This window comes from Mustela erminea, chromosome 11, assembly GCF_009829155.1.
Source record: "Mustela erminea isolate mMusErm1 chromosome 11, mMusErm1.Pri, whole genome shotgun sequence".
NCBI classification, from domain to species: domain Eukaryota; kingdom Metazoa; phylum Chordata; class Mammalia; order Carnivora; family Mustelidae; genus Mustela; species Mustela erminea.
In genome coordinates this window covers 103,203,475-103,221,994 of record NC_045624.1, presented here as the reverse complement: position 1 = coordinate 103,221,994, position 18,520 = coordinate 103,203,475, and the positions used below count along the sequence as shown (strand labels likewise).

The 18,520-nt window shown below is 47.9% G+C and overlaps 1 protein-coding gene across 2 annotated transcripts in view; it reads right to left on the bottom strand.

The window, feature by feature from the left end:
* GLI3 (GLI family zinc finger 3) overlaps positions 1 to 12,588 on the bottom strand; it is a 263,559-nt gene extending 250,971 nt beyond the window's left edge. The window contains exon 1 of one of the 2 annotated variants that reach the window (XM_032305776.1): positions 12,424 to 12,588. The gene's annotated coding sequence lies outside the window, so the exon portion shown is untranslated. The remainder of the gene's footprint in view (positions 1 to 12,423) is intronic. The other variant, XM_032305777.1, reaches the window with a different exon arrangement.
* Positions 12,589 to 18,520: the final 5,932 nt, after the last annotated feature.

Sequence of the window (18,520 nt, the reverse complement as noted above, 5' to 3'; positions counted from 1 at the left end):
CCGGGGACTTGGGACTTAATCTTGGGGGAAGGTGGGTACAGTCCTCTTTAAGAGTATGTTTAAAGCCCTGGATCAGGGCACCTGGGTGGCTCAGTGGGTTAAAGCCTCTGCTTTCTGCTCAGGTCTTGATCCCAGGATCCTGGGATCTAGCCCCACATCTGCATCCGCATCAGTCTCTCTGCTCAGCAGGGAGCCTTCTTCTCTGCCTACTTGTGATCTCCCTCTGTCAAATAAATAAATAAAATCTTTTTTAAAAAAATAAATAATAAAGTCATGGATCCTCTCCCCCAGAAAAACACCCTTTAACACACACCAAAGAGTGTACATTTGATTTCCAAGGGATCACAGGCCCTCCAAGCTCTTCCATGAATCCAGACAGAGGACCCCTGAAGGAGAGACTTTGAACAGTCTCTTTTTGCTCTAATGATCTCAGAACGATTCTAATTTTTCGGAAAGCTCCCCCCAAACTGATGGAAAGATCATCTTTATGGTATGCCATGAGAACAGTCCAACCCAAACCAGAGCACTGATTCCCAAGGTCAGACAAGAGCCACCCAGATCAGTGTTGCTACAGCGCTTGCAAGGCATTCAGATTCCCAGGTCCAGTCCCCGATGTCTTAGAGGTAGTGCCCAGAACCTTTATTTTAGCCAGCACCGGTAAGCACCAGGCTCACCAAAGCTTGCGGACAACGTTTCCACACAGTTCTCTTCACTGCTATGTACCCAGTGCAACAGGTACCCTGTGAAGCTTTTGCCAACCGGATAAAGAAACGATGAATGGTACCCCAGACTCCTGAATTTCAACAGCCTGCCCTGAGCCTTTCCCAGCACCCATCACAATAATGAAGTCATCTTCCGGAATCTTTGCCGAATGGCTTCACGCCCAGCTTCCCCTCCAGATCCTAAGCTCCATGAAGACAAGCGCCATGTTTTACCTTCCTAGCACCTCATACCCCTAAGAATATGTACCGAGTAAATACATGATCCTGAGAGGACCTGGTGACCCGGACAATTCTGCAGTGTCTTCACTTTTGATCACCACTGACTGCACTACATATCTTTTCTTTTATATCCAGTGTTCCTTTGAAAACTGACAGATTCCACAAAAACTAGTTTTTATCTAGTTTTAACTAGTTTTTAACAGGGATATTTCACCACAACACTCCATTCACACCCATTTTGGACGAACAGGCATTTACTATAATTGTTCCCCTCAAAACCCACCATACAATTTTATTGGTCAAATCTGGATGGAGTTTGCTGTTAAAACTGCACATGGAAACAAGCCAATGGATCAGAAAGAAGAAAAAGTCATGAAAAGATAGGATTCCTTCCTGGCTAAGAAGTAAGTCTCTCTTTTAGTAGAGGGAGCTAATTAACACTAGTGAGGTGACAAGTCACCAAAGTTCCTTGACAAACTTAGGTTTTGTGGAGTTGTTGGTTTTTCCCCCAAGCAAAGGACTTCGTTTTAACAAAGCAATAAACCCTCCAAGTACTCATCACCAGAGAGAGAGGCTCACGTGAGAAGAGGTAAAGCCCCAGGCACTGACTGAAATTGCACTAATTAATGGTCTTAGAGAATACTAATTCCTACCCCCTCCCCCGTTTGAAAGGGATTTTTTGAAAATGGGCCCTTGGTCACTCAAGAATCTACCCCCTTCTTCTATTTTGACAACTTATTTTTGGATCTCATTAGTTAGTAACTAATTATTTAAAAGTGTGGTTTAGGCTTGGAACAGGACTATAAAAATGGCAACTTGCCAAGGTAGACATCTGCTTCCTGTATATCCCTCTAAGTTCTATCAGCTTATTTTACTGATAAAAACACAACTTTGTCCCTGTCCGTTACAAAGGGGAAAGTTTTAACATTCTAGGCTCTCACACCTCATCAGAACTATGCATGAAGAGTTATCAGAAAAGGGTCTGCTTCTAGTTGCAGTGGCAGGTTTGATTGTGGTTTTTGTTTTTTGTTTTTTTTCTATAGAACATTAAGCTCAGTTGGAAACTCAGTCCTGACTTGGTATTTGAGGGCGTGAGATACAGAAGTGACCAGTAAAACTTCATCGTGGGATCTCGAAACTAACTGAAACCAGGTTTTAAAACCTGGGATTTCTTAAAATAAGAACATGTAATTTGTTTAGAACACAAGTTGCGAGGAAAACTTTTCAGTTCTGCTTCACTTCAAAGATTTTTCTCTGAGAAAAACATGCCACTGGTTTTTAGATGGGAATGAAAGGCGACTTTGCCCACCCCGCCCCCACCCCACCGCGTTTCCTCCTCTCAGAGCTCCACGCTGCTCCTAGGCCCCTGTAGCACTTGCAACATTACCAGCGAGGTTTGCTGGCATGCCCCTTCACTTTTTATGCTTATGGGGGAGAAAAAATATTTGTAGCTGAGGTTGGAAGTCCCAGCAGCTGGAGTATATGAACAAAACAAAATCGCCAAGGAACTCGCAGTGCATAGGTAAATAAATATTGGGATAAAAATTCCTTCCTGAAAGCAGTCACGGCTTCTCCCCATTCAGCTGTCCCTGAACTTTTGGTCATTTCCCAGAGGCCTAAACCCAGGGCACAATTCATTCCAGATCTTGTTCTCAAACCTACTCGTTCACCCACCAGCAACCTGCCTGCAGGTGGTCCTCCGTCTCTGACTTACAAATCCGAACATGCATCAACCTCCTACACCAGGAAGCCTCTGCACGCTTGTTGGGGCCCCCGACCAGGTCAAGGTGGAGTTCGTGCTCGGCTCCACATGCAACAGACCCCACGGGGCCAGGCCTGTGGGGACCTACATTTGAAACGACGCTTTCGCACAGAAAGCCTCCAGGGGCCCTGTCTTTGGAGCTGCAGGGAAGAAAACAAAACACAGAACAAACCCCCAGGAACTTTGATTGCGGCAAAGACGAGTCCCAGTTCCTGTCATCCTTCGGCAGGCTGTGGACCGTGGTCAGTTCGGGAGAGCTCCCGGCTCGGCCTGCGCCTCCGCGCCCGCAGCCCTGCGTGCGGTGCCGCGGACGGTCCCGGGCTCCCGGTCCTCACCGCTGTCCCACTTCCCTGCGCCGCCCCCGGCGGGCCTGCGGGGTCTCGGCGGACGCGCGGCGCTCCGTGCCCCCGGCCGCTCCCCAGTTGGCCGCCGCACTCCGCCCGGGAGAGGGCTCCGCGCCTCGGCTGCGCCTCCGGGGCGCCGCGCCCCCGCGCCCGCCTGGCTGCCCCCGGCCCCGCGCGCCCCGGCACCGGCCCGGCTCCCAGAAGCCACGGGGGTGGCGGGGGTGGCGAGGGCCGCGGGGTCAGCAGCCCCGCTCCGAGTCGCATTCCCGGAAGTGCGAACGGCGGGGCTGAACGATCGCCACCGGCCAGGGCCTCTGTGCAGGGAGAAGCGTCCCTTATCACTTTGATCGCCCTGGCTGCCCTGCTCCTTGGGAATGGTCCCGGGCATTGGAAAGCTCTTGTCTGCAGCTGGCCCGGCAGCATTTCCAGCAGACAGTTGTCCGAGGTGGCCCTGCTCTCGTTCGCACAGCTGTTCTACCAGCTGAATCCGGGGAGGTGCGGGAGCCCTGCTTTCATTCACAGCTGTTTGCACCAGCTGAACCCAGGGAGGTGCAACTTTCCAGGTACTTTGCAATGAAACACCCTGTGCTTCTCATTGTACTGGAACACTGGAGGGCTTCACTCCCCAAACTTCCAACTCACTGTCCATTAACCTAACCTGGCCCCAAGTGTTGTTTCTCCTCCTGCTGCCCTAAGCCAATTCAGGCTTTGTGAAAGGTTCAGGGCGAAGACACAGCACCTTGTCTCGCAGGGAGGGAGGGGCTCAGTGGGGTTCCAAAGTTCAGTCTCCACCAGGAGGCTTTACTTAGTCAATGGGGAGGATGAAAAATCACAATTCTGGGAACATGGGCAAAAATCAGCCTTTCCCATGGCAGGGCCCTGCAGTGAAACCTGGGAGTCACACAAATAGGATTTCTTCACCACTTACACAGAAAAAATTTCTAAAGCCAGCACCTGGGCTAAAACCAACATGCAAAATGTTTGAGCTGTATACAACTTTCTCATCTAAGGTGAACTGAAGCAGTAGTTATAAACTGATAATACATCCTTTGTGAACAGCAGACAACTTACCTCCCTAATTCAGTTGGTTTATTTTTAAGTTGCCTAAACCTGGGCAATAATTCTCTTTCATTTTCGTCTTAATGCATTTAAAGATGTAAAAAACTAAGTTAAAAGCTTGATGTGGGAACCTGAGGCGTTTCTGATGGGTTAAAACATCTCCTGCCAATGAGGGATCAGAGAGAAGGCATTCCACGGGCAGAGCAGAGCTCTTAACAGCACCATGATTAGGCCTTAAGTGAGAAATTATTCTGTGCAGCTTAGGGAACTATTGCTCAAGTGGAATAAGGCTTTCCTCCAGAGAAATTACATTTACTTACACCTGCCTGTATATTTATGAGCTGAATGATCTCCTTAATGTGCTCGTGTTTTAAAAAGCCAGAAGGAGCCAGCCTGTGTAAGAATTTCTGAGGGGTCTCCCCTGTATCACTGAGTAGTGACATTGCTCTCACATTTTATTACTAGCAGATTAGCTGCTACTTCAAGATGCTACTCTTGGAGCAACTGTTTAGGTAAAATTCCTATTAAATAGTTGTACCTTCCTGTAGCATTAATGAAAATCCTTCAGAAAGAGGGAGGGAAAATCAAGAAGCACAAACTAATGCTGATTTTAACTTCAGATCAATTCTGAAAGTACAAAATGGTCTGAGTTTCAATGAGCAAAATTGAGGGAATTTAAAATGTTTCAGTGGATTTCATGTAAACACGCATTGTAGAAAATCTCTTACAGGTTTGTAATGTGGTGGAATTTCCTTGAGCTCCAACTATCTTTCCTGAACTTCATCCATTATATATGCAGAACCTGTGACCCACACCAACAGCTTTCTTTTCTCTCCTCACCCTTCCCTGTCTGCACTGCTTTCCTTTTCTGCAAGAAAAGAAGCTCACTTCATAAGTTCTTAATGAAACCTTCATGAATCTTTAATTATAGTATTTTTGAATGTAGGATTATTTTACCTCTCCATATGATTTGACTTTTCATTAATTAGATAAGCCTAAAGCCTTGCCTGCAAATAAGAGAGCTGTTCAAGTTGCCAGAAATGGTCTTTGGTAGCCTAGAACGTTCCCCCAATCTGCTGCCTGGTGTTTTCAATCTTTCTTTCCTATATTTCTGAGACTGCTAATCTCAGATAAGCAGTATTCATGATAGACATCCCAAAATGGAATTACTCTAAAAGGAATGGAATTCCTCTAAGGGGAAATCACTGCCTGGCTATGGATGTAGTGAATTTGGCTTTAGTAAATCAATGACATCTAAACTTTTACGAACTCCACATATTTACCTTCAACTGCTGGAAATTTTCTTGGACATGAAGTGACCACTGCTATTATGGGTGGCATCGCAAATGGCATTCTGTGCACCCGTTTTACTTTTCTGCCATCTGTACTTAAAAGAGCATCAGCTGCTCTGACTCTCTCTGCTGCCAGTAGGACTCTGGGAGAAATATTCGAGGGGAGTATAAGGTCTCGATTTAATACCTGTTACCATTTCCGAGTTTTGCAAAACTGGGAAACACCAACCAATGTACTGTGGTTAGGCTCTGCAGGAAGCACCCTGCATGGCAGGGGCCATTAACAAAAGAGCAATAATTCGAGCAAGCTGGCCCCCCACTTGCTGGGGGGTGCTGGAGACAGGCAGTCCTCAGACAGAAAGTGAGATCTAGAAGTTACTTATCTGTCCCCAGACCCGCTAAGCTCATGAAAACTGTATTTCTCTGAAACCCATGTATCACACAAAAACATCACTTCTGCCCAAAGATGTTCCTTGTCTCACTTCACTGAGGTTTAAGGGAATTAAAAGTTTTCACACATTTTCGCAAGGAAAAAAAAAATCCTCAATTTAAAAATTTTTCTTCTGCAACTTGACCTAACTTTTGGTTTCTAAAGTCACGTGCGTCTTTACAATGATGCTTCAGGGGATGGATGTCTACTATTCATGTCCCATGAATTAGTAATTTACTTTTAAATCCTAGACTAGTAATACCTGTTGGGTGTCAAAATCAGCTACAGATATCCCAGAGATACTCGGTGCATTTTTTTGGTGATGTATTCAGCATACTTTAACCTTCCGACTTTTAAGCTTGTGATTCCTGAATCCTAGATGCAGTTTTAAAGGCAAATTTTCAAAAATGTACAGAAGTTTCATCAAATCTTATTCAGTACAAGCCACGCCCTGGTCCTCTGAGCCTATAAACTTGGCTTATTCGCAGACAGAATTCTTCAGGTTAGCATTCACACCAGCCCCCCACACCCTCGATCAGCTACAAAACGGTCAGTGCAAACTACCCCCGCAGTCGCACACTCTGCCAGTGAGATGCCTGGGTATGGAATTTCATTTGAACACCCACAGTTCAAACAGCAGATGCTGCTCTGAGGTGCACGACCTGGTCCACACTCCTGGCCACTCCATTCAGGTTTCCATTCATGGGAGTTCATTACTGCTTCCTTCTGAGGAGGCTGGCTGAGCTTTCTCTCCACACAGGTAGCTCTCCTGAGATGGGAATTACTCTTTTTAAAAATATCACCAAATGAAATCAATAAGACGGTTTAACCGTCCCATGCCTTCATGACTGCCTTTTTGGAAAGTTATCTTGCATCCAAGTTGGGAGTAGATGCTGTCCCTTGTTGTAAGAACCAGTAGGGGTCCTGGAATATCCTTAGGTATTTTATGCAATCTTCAAAACCAGTCAAAGTGGCTAAAGCTAAAACTAAGCACGTAAGAGATCCCACTGCATTCTGAAGGTATGTCAACAGCCAGAGCTTCAAAGTTACATTTGTCTCCCATTATTTAATTTTGTGGCATAAAAATGACTCAAATATATACAATCAAAAGCTTCTATTTAAAACAATACATCTTTCTCAGTCTCTCCCTCCCTCCCTTTTTCTCTCTCTCACATAGAGGCACATTGCCACCCCCTCCCATAAGAAAAAAAAAAAAAAAGTAAAGAAAAGAAAAAAGAAAGAAAGAAAGAAAAGAAAAGCCCCAAAGCTGTTTCAGGCCAGCAATCAATCCAATTTACTTCAGGTACGATTTATATGTACAGTGCATGCCACAACAAAACCACAGTATGATGCCAACAGGGCCCTTAAGAAAGTTCTCCCCTAAATCTCTGCAAAGGAGCTTTAAAAGAAAGCAAGGATTACAGTCAGCTAGAAGGTAGGGAGGGGACTTACCTCAAACCCAGCCAAGCGGAAATCAGAGCAGTAATTCTACAAGTCGACAGAGTACACTTTCAAAGCTATAATGGTGTGAAGAAGTGCGGGGCAGCATGGCCTGAAGGCAACGCTAATACACTGATGACTAATGGCCGGGCCAGGGCAGACAATGAATTTGGGGCTTGAAAACTAACAGAAACCATGCAGTACTTTGACAAATGGGCTTTCACAATTTCATTCATTGAATAACCTTTAAGCACAAAATTGGCTGAGTTCTCTGGGGAATTAGATGACATGTTGTTGGACGATGATGTAAGTATTTTCTTTGGTAATTATGACTCTTATGCAAAATGCAAAAGTGCCCTATAGGAGGACACGACCATAGATACGACAGATGCAGATGTGGAGCTCCACACAATGTTGCCTTTCAGGAGGGGGCTGGAATGTTCTAGTGCCACCTTATTAACTATATGTAATGGCGTGTTCATTCAGTTTCTTTAGAGAGCCATAGATTTTCTGGGACGTTTTGTCGGGTTGAAATATACACACATGGAACAAAAAACACTTTCACATTTAAAAAAAAAAAAAAAAACTTAGAAGTGGTCACGAGTAACTAAGAAGTGTGGCACTGAAATATAGTACATTTGGAATTACAAGTGGAAAAAGTCTAATTTTAAGGGGTTGGGTGAAGGAAGAGTGCCTCAGAACAATTGAGACACCACGTGAAGTTTGCACTTAGGCAAGCATCTAACATCCCATCTCGTTGAAAAGGGCTCCCTTCCCTCTTCCCTGCCTAACGAGCCCTTCAATTTACAAATAATAATTTTGGCAATTTTTAAAGAGAGAATGAAATATCCGAAGTGTCTCTAAATTAACAACACTACTTACTCCAGACAGCATTGCCTTTAGCAGCTCCTAAAAACTTAAGAAAAGGATCTTAAAACAGGAAGCTTAGTGAGCTCATAAAACTGTTGTTGGAGCCAGGAACACATAGCATATTTAATCTGCAAACTGTGGGAGTCTACAGTGATTTCAGTAAGATCTGAGGCATGCCCTCAAGGTTTGCTGGGATCTGGGATTAGGGGGTTGATAAGAACCTCTACTGCCCATGGACATGTTTTTCTTCTGCAGTTAAACACAAATGCATAGAGACGTTTGACTGCTGCTTGGCGTTACTGCTCAAGTTATATAAAAGCTTTGCAGCTCCTTTTGCTGTCAATATATCAAAGTTTAAAAAAAATCATCAAAGTGTGAAATTTCATTTAAAGTCTTCGCCAGTCTACAGCTCTATTTCACAGGCCCATCACATAAAAGTAAAGATGAAAAATACACTGAAAGTACTTGAAAAAGTTTGCAGCAGTACCCCTGCCCTGTTGTTGTTTATTCTGTCTCCCTTTATTTGCTTTGAAACTCGAACAAATCAATTTTCCTCTCGGAAAATGACATCAAGTGAAGGGCAGCATCTTCTACTAGCCTTTAATGAAAAGACAACCTGAAGTCATCATGAGAGTGGAATATTTTGCTTAACAAATTAAATTTACTTACACACACACACACGCACACACATTTACACACACTTCCTCTCTAGTCATTTCAGCATTGTAATAGCTTCTCATGATATAAGTTGGCAGAAAATTCCTTGAATCTTCCAAAACAAGTCAGACCGACTATGGACTATGAAAGCTAGCAAAACTAAAACCTCCTTCAAAGCACTCTTTAGCTGGGGATTTACAACAATTGCATAAAGAAGAAAAGTCTGACTTTTAAGATAATCTACTATAGTCTAAAAGCATTAACATTCCACTGCTAAGGTTTTCTTGAGGATTTCATGACTCATTGATTCACTTCTCCTTCAAGACTGGTTTTCCTTAGTCCATTACTGTCTCCGTATAAGTGAGTGCATGGAACAATGATCATTAAATTGTTTCCTTTCCTACACTTCCAAACCCTAGCCTCAAAAAGGGGGAGGGGGGGAGAATCTCAGTAAGCAGGATACTTCACATCCAGGGAGGGACCTCAGAAAGGCTAAGCACAGAGGAAGTCTGAAACCCTTCCAGCGTGCAGGTAATTAAGAAAAGGGGCCAAGAAACAAAGGAAAGTCCAACTTTTAGGCTCGGGCATCAAGTTGATAAATTAATGAGCCTTTCATTAAATAAGTAATGAAATAACTCAACAGAGCCATTTTTCATCAGTACTGAATTTTCTCATTTCTGTCTGTAGTCCTTTGTAAAGGAGGCATACGGTGAAAGTGTGTTTATATCAGGACTCGATCGAGGAATACACACATGTCAAAGGTGCTGGGAAATGGTAGGTATCGGAGTCAGACCAGCTAGCCCATGAATAATAACACAATCTATACCTTGTAAAGTGCTTCTGCATGTGTGAAATTTCACTAGACACCTCTCACATTGGACTCCTCCAGGCATCTTAAACCAAAGCTCCCCGAGGCTGACTTTAAGAATTATAGACCCTGAAAGGATCTCCCCTTAGGCAGGGAGTTTCTAATTAAATAGCTTTTAGTATAAAATAAACTCTCTTCTCTCAGTAAGTATGCTATTACAACTAATTTAAATGTTATTTCATGTTTGCTTTAGGTCTGACTATAGTCTAACTGGCCAAAGCATCTGTGTACCACGTTATTAAGACCAATATTTCCTAATGTAAACAAATTCTTTAGCTGCTTCACACAGTTTACATTGTTAAGACCAAGCACCACAGCTTTAATATTGCCCCTCGACTGTAATACTGTTTTGCTTTAGAAAAATGAAGAGATTTCGAGGTTGTTTCGCTACTTTAAAACAGAGCACTTTCTTCCTTCAAAATAATCTTGACACATGTAATTAAGAAACTGTCAGACTATTATTAATTTTTAATTTAAAACCTAAATGAAATAATTACAGGAATCAATCAATAAGGCACCTATTCAAATTACAGAACAATTACATAAATACTCAGAATTAATACTTTAGGCCAGTTCTTGAAGATTTCAGTCTATACTATGCTAAGACATCAAACAACCTAAAAAGTGTAACATGGAAACGATGAATAGTTTCTGCCTTAAACAGACCGAAATGAGATCATTTCAACTGGCCATGGCAGAGGCCCCCACTAGCCATGCCCAACACACTCAAGCTGGAACCCTTTTTAAAAGTTAATTTATTTCCACCAGACACACATTTCAGGACGGGGGAAAAAAATGGCCTCATCCAAATTTTGGGCAAAATCACATTTGGAGGGAAAAGCCTAGTTCTTGTGAATTTCCAGCAGACCGCTCTGGGAAAGACTAATTGGGGAGAGAGGAAGGAGGAGAGGAAAAGGAGAGCAGAAGGTGATTTTTAGAACTAATAATACCCGTCCAGATAATGGCACTGCCCATGTCTTTGCACAGAGGCCGGCCCTCCATACCTCCGGCTAAAGGGCTCTTTTACTTGGAGATGCGGACAGTCCATCATTTCAAATTGAACTGGCAGCTGGAAAATGTGGAACAGCTGGCAAAGAGCTGGGAGAAAATGTTTTACATAAATATATGTACATATGAACTGGCAGAGGGCCACAAGTACTGTACCCAAGGCCAGAATCCATTCGGCACCGCACACCAGGGGATGAGAAGTTGGGGGCGGCAGGAGGGCTATGCCTCCTTGATCCTCTCTCTAGCGGGGTCAGCAAGGGAAGCCTGGGTCCAGCCCCTCTCGGGAGGGCATCTCCTGAAGGAGGTGCAATCAAGGACAGGAGCACAAAGTTCAGGGAAGGATAAAAGGCCGGGGTGTGCGCCCGTGCTCTCTGGCATCTGGCAATCTGCTTAAAAGTCGCTTCACAAACTCTCCAAGTTTGGGGTAAATATTTACTCCCTCTCGACTTCCTCCCGCCCATTTTCGCTCTGCAACTCCAGAAAGTAACTGTTCCCTGCAGAACGATTCATACCCAGCTCTGCCCTGCAAAAATGCGGCCTCCTGAATGACTACTGCACGGGACACGATTACGCACCCCTGCACACACTCCCTGCCGCTTCTAACGCGCTTTCATTTCTTTTTTCTCCCTCTCCCTCTCTCTCTCTTTTTCCGCTGTCCCTGGAAAGGAAGAGAAATAAAAGAATCCCAAATCATACACAGATGGTACAACTTTCACTTTTCCTCTCCGACGACCAAGGCGCGCCCCTCCGCATTCGCGCTCACCACACCCCCGCCCCCCGGAGGCGGCGCGGGCTGCGGGCGGCCCCCGCAGCGGCGCTCCCTGCGCAAACCCACCCAGCCGCCCGCCGCCGCCTGCGCCCGCCACCCGATGGGGGAGACGCAGCCGGACGAGGGAGGGCGCCGGGGCTCCGGGCGGGGAGCGGGGGCGCGGCTGCTGCAAACTTCGTCCCCCTCCGGGATGGGGAATTCTCCGGTCCGTCTCCGGGCTCAGGCGCTGGGCAAGGGAGCTCCGAGGTGGAGGAAACGAATGCAAGAGCCTCGCTCCGACGCCGCGCGGGTTGCTCTCCAAATCTGGGCGCCTTTTGACAGCCATTTTCATTTCCTCCCGCTCCCCGCGTCGGGGACCCCCCCTCTCGACCCCGAGGCGCGGGCGCGGCCGCAGGAGCGGGCTGCCGGGTGCCCGGCCCGCGGAACAAAGAACTTCGGGCGGGACGTACCTGCGGCGGCGACGGCTGTCAAGTCCCCGAACTTCCCATAGACCCGCGTCCGGGGCGCGGGCGGGCGGCTGCGGGCTCCGCGCGGCCGCGGGCGGCTCGGGCTACGGCGAGCGGCCGGGCCGGACGCGGGGTGCGCCCACCGCGGGCATGGTGCGGCGCGGGCGGCCGCCGGGCGCGCGGGGAGGGCGGGCGAGCGGCGAGGGCGAGTCCGGGCGGCGAGTGTGCGCGAGGGCGAGTGTGCGAGCGCGCCGGTGCCGGTGGCGCTGCCCCTGCCCGCTCCCTCCCGCTCGTGCAGCTCAGGCATCGGTTTCAGGGATCGTGTAATCCGATCCCTTCTGACTCACAGGCCCTGAGTGACAGTTCTGATTTGGTTCACCCGCGGGAGGGAGGGGAAAGAGAAAGAAAGCGAGCCCCCACCGCAGTCCCCTCCTGGCATCCAATCGACTTTCTGGAAGAAGGTCCCATCCCGGCCGGGCCGCCCGCGCAGGGTGGAGGAGCCCCCCGCCCCGACCCCGCGCCTCCGGCGCTACTCACGGGGTGGAAAAGTTGTCCCTCGGCTCTCGCTTCCCTCCCTCGCGCTCCCTCCTTCCCTCTTCTCCTCCGCTTCTTCCTCCTCCTCCTCCTCCTCCTCCTCCTCGCGCTCCTCCTCCCCCAAGTTTTAACAGAAGTTGCCGGACTCTCCCCTCTCCCCCGCGCTCCCTCTGCCTCCGCCCCCGCCCCCGCCCCGTCCCTTTTCTTTCTGCCACTCGCCAGCGCGGTGGGGACGCGCCGAGCAGCAGGACGCCTGCCGCCGCAGGGGGCGAAGTTGGGAAAACTTGGGAGTGCTGCTCGCCTTACTTTTGCTTTCTCGCTCCTTCCAGGCCGCGCCGGGGGCCGCGCTTCCCCGCCCGCCGGGTCCCCGCGCCGGGAGCGGGTCCCAGCTGCGACGCGGGCGGCGGCGGCGGCGAGGAGGCGGCGCGCAGGCCGGGGTCGGGGACTGGGGCTGGAGCTAGGGGTGGGGGGTGGGGGGAGCCCGGACACCCCGAGCCACGCGCGCGCCTCTACCCGCCCTCTGCCTCCTCCGCCTCCTCCGCCCCTCCCGGGTCCTCACTCAGACATATTCATGCCTGCTCCTCCTCTTCCCCCTCCTTGACCCCGCGCCCGCTCGGCGCGCCGAGGCCCCACCCACCCGGTGAGGGGAAGGGGGCCCGGGCGTGATGTCACGGCCGCCCTCCCCGCCGGCGCCCACGGCCCCGCCCGGGCGCCCCCGCCGCCCCTAGCCCAGCGCCCCGCGCGCCTTGTTGCGTCCTGTCTGCTCCCATCGCCTCCCACCCCGCCTCTGCTCTCCTTTCTCTTGTTCCCAGTTTGGGCTCCCCTTTCTTCTTTTAAGGCCTCTCTCTCTGATCACACCCCGCATTGACCCCCCCTTTTACATTTCCCCAAGCCAACCCTGAAACTCCCTTGCTTGCCAGAGGATGCTTTTGGAAGTTCAGGGTATTCCTCTCCACAGGACTCATCTGCCCTTGGGGCCAAATCTGGGAAGTGGGAGCTCCCACTACACAGCCTACAGTCCCCATGGGCCACTTCATAAAAGAACACAAAAACAAAGACCCCGCGGCTTGGGAGCCTGGACGACAACGTGGTGCTTTCCCCGGAGCTACAAAGTGTCTCTGTCCCGGGTTTATTTGCAGCGGCCCATACTAGCGAAATTTATTTTCCCTCCTTCCTCAACCAGGCAGGCTGCGTTCCTCTGTTCCCTTTGAATGTACCCAACCTAGACCTGTAGCTGAAAAAAGGAATTGGTTGGGGGGGAGAACAAATGAAAAAGAAAGAAAAGAAAACCCTGTGACATTCCAAAATCCATTCTTCCCAGGGTAAGCAGAGAGTCTACCCCACCCACCAGCCGCCTGCCAGCCATGCAGGGAGCTGAGGGCACACTTGTGTTCACTCGCTGAGCTGCTTGACTGAAGGAAGAACGTGGGTGGGTGAATGATTAGCTATTATGATTTGAAGAGCATTTTGAGATTCAAATGCTTAACTGGAGAATTTTCTAACAAAATTGATGGTGGTATTCACTATTTATTTCCTGAGACTTGTGGCTTATCTCAAAGACTCGACCGAAGGAGACCCTGACTTCAGCTTTTATGGTAGAAGCTGGAAATCAAGCAGGGCGGAAGCACCTTTTTAGCCATTTCTTTTAAGATTCCTCTCTCTACCTCAGCACTCTTTGGAAAAATATATATAAATAAATAAACCACCATTCACTCATCACGCAGAGCCCCAGGGGAGGGGGGTGTCTCAGGATACCTGGGTGGTGGTCCCAGCTTCCCCTCACTAACTGGCCTCAGGCCCAGGCCAGGGAGGATTCTCTGAGGCTCCGTGGGCTCTGAGTCCATCTGTGGGATGATGATAGGAAAACCAGGCCACAAACCTCCCAGGATGTGTGTGGGTTTGCAATGAGATAATGCATGTGAAAGGGACACAAATGTGTAAGAATTATTATCCTCTGCAACTGCAAAGAACTGCAAGCTTCTCTTTCCCATGCAAACTCCTCCAACATCAGTCACAATTTTTTTTTTTTTTTTGTATTCGAGTACTGCGTCTGCCTCAATCACATGAATGCAAATAGTACATCCCGATAGCCTCCTCTGTTCATCCACTGGCAAAAAATAAATAAAAAGAAGAAAGACAGCCAATAAATCAACAACTTGAATAAACTAGATATTTTGACTTTTACTTAAAACAGCACATTTTGGATCATGAAGATCTCGATTCGCACTTTTCTAAAAGACAAGAACAAAGGAAAGGCAGCTAATCTCTCCTCTTTTGCCCATCGGGATAGGGAAAAAATAAAAGGGAAAGATGCTGTCTGTCTCCTGTGCGGGCCCATTTCTCCACTTTAGGTCCTTGGCGGAGCCTGACCGCTCTCCGCCTTAGTGGTAAACATGTAAGTGGGCACATTTTGCAAAATGGTGGAGTTAAAAAAAAAAAAAATGATTTGCCTCAGTGTGAATTAAAGAATGCCATAATGCTATGACTTTCTATTTTAACACAAGAACTCTTCTTCCCAATGAAATCTTCTATGGAATCCTAAAGTATAAAAAAAAAGAGTAACTCCCGTCATATTGGGATGATAGGGTCTCAGAGCCCAGCCCGCTTGCCTTTCTCTTGTCATCCACCCTTTTTCTGCAGTGGCTCCTAAGATACCTCACAAAATCCCAAAACCATGCTGAAAACACCGGAACCTGCGTGTAATGATGAACAGGCACTTACAGATGTGCTGGGCTCTGAGGTTGCCCTTCCTCCATATCCAAAACTCCACCATGGTACATTCATTATTGCTCTGTCTCATCAGTTCTCTTTTCAAATGCAAATATCCCAGGAAATTTTAATATAGTGAGTCCTCAAAATGATTAAGCGTGTAAGACAGATTTTTTTTTTCTTCTTTGGCAAAAATTGGATCAAGTAGGAGACTTGAAGATATTGGTATTTGCTTCCTAGGGCTGTCTTAACAAACTACCACAACCTGGGTGGCTTAAAACAACAAAAATCTATTGTCTCATAGTTCTGGAGGCTAGAAGTCCCAAAATCAAAGTCTCAGCAGGGCCTTGCTCCCGCTGAAACCTCTAAAGAAAGATCCTTCCTTGCCTCTTCCTAGCTTCTGGTTGGTGTGTGCCAGTCCCTGGCATTCTCTGGCTTGAAGCTGTTTCCCTCCTATTCGTGCCTCCCTCATCATACGGCATGCTCCCTGTGTCTCTCTCTCCTCTTCCTAAGGACATCAGTCATACAGGATATACATACAGAAGCCCACCCTAGGCCAGCATGACCTCATTTTAACTGAGTACATCTGTAACAACCCCCTTTCCAAATCAGATCACATTCTGCTGTTCCCGGAGTTAGAATTGCAACATACCTTTTTTCCAGAGTAATTCATAATCACATTGAAAGACTTAGTTGTGTGTGTGGGGGGGGGGAGTGTTAAGGATATGCAATGAGAGGACAAAGGATGGGCCTGAGAACAAATCCCAGACGCTCCCCTGCATTTCTTTGCCTCGTCATGTGTGCTGTGCACAACTACCATTCTTGCCCTTCCTTACTGCTGTAGCTCTTCCATCTCCTCACAGTGGTCCCCAATTAATTGTTGGAAAATGCCATGGGGATATGTCATGTGTACTGAAAATCCCCTGTCTGCAAGGACAAAATTCCAACTCAGATTGGCTGAACTTAAATTTAAAGGAGGGGACGGGAAGGTGTTGATAAAAAGTCTGTATGTGTGTAGGTAAGCTTCAGGCAAGGTAGGATCCAGGGGTTCAACTGAGGTCTGCTGAATTCTATTTGTGTCTTTCATCTGGACGTTATTCACATTAAGACAGACTTTATTTAGGCTACCAAGGAGGTGGCTGAACATAGCTGCATTTTACCTAGGCAATCCTATTGTTTGCATTCCCAGAGATTAAGCACCTTGTCCAAGGGGACACTATTCCTCTTGGCCAGACAAAAGAGAGAGTTGCATGCCAGGTATAGGATGAAACCATATGCTGTATAAAACCCACCATGATGCCTGCCATTTTCTTTCTTTTTTGTGCTGGTCTCCTCCCTGAATGCAAGACTACCATCTTTGCCTTGGTTGCCCATCATAGGGCTACCTGCTGGGGGGGTGATGCCTTCTATCCACACATAATCTCAGGCATCCCCAGTACTCTAAATTTCCATACATCCCATGCCTGTGTGACAAGACAGACTCTCTTGGTCTTTGGGGTTATACTTGATCACAAGGCTCAGAATATGTTGTTCCTAATGTATGAATAGCTTAACCAATTTTCTTTTTAAAAATTGCTTGGAAGCGCTGAAGACATTATTTTTTTTTTTTTTTTTTTTTTTTTTTGCTTGAGGACTGACACCTCTTTCATATCCCTAAACTGAAGATAAAAAGGCTCTCATGATGGCCATACAAACATTTACACACACCCAGATAAGTACCCACCTACCCATCCACCAGTGAGACTCTACTGTTGGACCAAGTCTACATGATGCATGCTTTCTTCATTTACGGTGAGTTATTTCCCATGAGGCTCCTCAGTCTAGCATGCAAATAGACTACTTACAGACAGCATACCTAGCCTCCCCAACATTTCCAAACCTTTCTGAATTACAGCAAGAGAACACAGTTAACAATGAAAGTAGGACCACTGGGGTGTCTATCTGATCATCTCAGAAATTTGTAGGTACTAGTTAAGATACCGTTCCCTGGAGATTCTCAATACCTTGAAAAATGGTGGGAATTCAGATACTATATTGCCTACCTTGGAGCACTAGGCTCCAGAACAAAAATAAGGTTTCTTAAGCCTGTCCTTGTTCCCCTAACTGACCTGCCCCTGAGCGAGAGCAGCTGGAAAAGGCAGCCCCCCACCCTCCCTGGCCACAAAGCCCTGATGCACAGAGCCATCCCATGGATGTCATTAAGAGAGGGGAAGTCAGTGGGAGGCATACAAGGAGACAGAGCAAGAACCAAGGTTCCAGACTCCAGTAGCTCCCATTCACTGCACTCTCTGCTACTCACCCTCTCCACTCTGACCTCCTCATTTCCTCAAGTGCTGTCTCCTGGACGTGCTCCCAGGGCCATGACAAATGATTCCTAGACTGAGCTGATTTGACTTCCCGAGGGCAACACCGGCCCATGTCGGCTTCCTGCTGCCCTCTCTCATTTCCTGGCATCATGGCTCGGTGCGCACTGCACCCACTAGCCAGGGCGCAGGGCGGGAAAGTGCTGGGGGTTGCCTCCGATCCTTGGCTGCACAAACATCTCAGGAGTGTCCCTGGGAAGGAAACACTCCCTGAGTGGGGAGCAGAGTGGCCCCACGTGACCTTCCCCACACGGACTGGCTGGTTGCCAGCTTGGGGGTATGTATCACACAGGTGCCCTCCCCAGGGTCTCTCACTCGGCACCCCCGTAATTTATTCTTCCATCTTCCTGGAACACTGGGATTATAAATGTAACCCAGATGTCAGCTGTGTCCCTCTTCACCTTGGAGATGTAGCTGTAATTGGCTTGGACTTCGGCCAGTCCCAGGAGTCGGGGAAGACCTCAAACCCTCCCTCTGGATTTCTGCAAAGTTCAGAGCCCCATAGGACAAGCTCCCCCTCCACAGGAAACCCACCCACAGTGGGCCTGGGGCCAGTCTGGTAGATATTCCTGACGATTTGGGTAGCTTCAGTGGATTTTCTCCAGCAGATAAAATATGTCTCTTTCTGGGTCACAAACAGAGCAGTTGAGCAAAGAGCATCTGTTTCCGGAGAGTTCTCCTGCTTTTCCTTCTTGTGGCTTTCTGGTTCACCTCTTCAGTCTCCCCCTGCCCAGGTCTGCCCTACCCCCGTCGGGATCATCTCCCATCTCCCTGGAGGCAATGTTCAGCCTTCTTTGAGTTTCCTTAAAAGTCAAGCAGTGACCCACGGGGCACATGTGGTCTGTCGAAGTATATACTATTGGAGGTGCGGGTGTAAATTTGACCCTGACGTCTTCATTCTGCTGTGGTGTCCACCGCTCCCATACTTGCAGCTATACTCATTGACGTGATCTGTCTCCCCGCTGAAAGCATTTGAGGTTGTGTGGTTTGGCCCCCCACGATCCAGTCACACACTGTGGGTTTTATCT